Source organism: Cherax quadricarinatus, chromosome 41, assembly GCF_038502225.1.
Source record: "Cherax quadricarinatus isolate ZL_2023a chromosome 41, ASM3850222v1, whole genome shotgun sequence".
Lineage (NCBI taxonomy): Eukaryota > Metazoa > Arthropoda > Malacostraca > Decapoda > Parastacidae > Cherax > Cherax quadricarinatus.
The window spans coordinates 2,116,339-2,116,644 of NC_091332.1; the positions used below are offsets into that span (position 1 = coordinate 2,116,339).

Genomic DNA, 306 nt, shown 5'->3' on the forward strand with positions numbered 1-306 from the left:
GCGGAGCTGAGACTCCTGGTGCTCACCTGCACGTAACTGTAATGTGAACAAAGTTATTCTCAAATTATCAGCCAATAATCTGACACACACACACAAAAAAAAAAAAAAAAAAACACACACACACACACATACACACATATGAGCAAACGTATGTGGATAAACTATACCGGAAACCAGAAACAAACACATTCCTCTTTTTCCAGCACACGCAAACCTCCTCCTCGTTTATTAAGTCCATCAACCTGAACACACACACATACCTCCCAGCGTCCCTCACTACCCCACAAGGCATGGAAGCAGCTACTT

The 306-nt window shown here is 42.8% G+C and overlaps 1 protein-coding gene across 2 annotated transcripts in view; it reads left to right on the forward strand.

Annotated features, from left to right (window-relative positions):
• Nucleotides 1-270: 270 nt before the first annotated feature.
• LOC138853810 (putative uncharacterized protein DDB_G0277255) overlaps nucleotides 271-306 on the forward strand; it is an 18,339-nt gene continuing 18,303 nt past the window's right edge. For both annotated transcript variants that reach the window (XM_070092817.1, XM_070092818.1), the window contains exon 1: nucleotides 271-306. This exon is cut by the window's right edge and continues 112 nt beyond it. The gene's annotated coding sequence lies outside the window, so the exon portion shown is untranslated.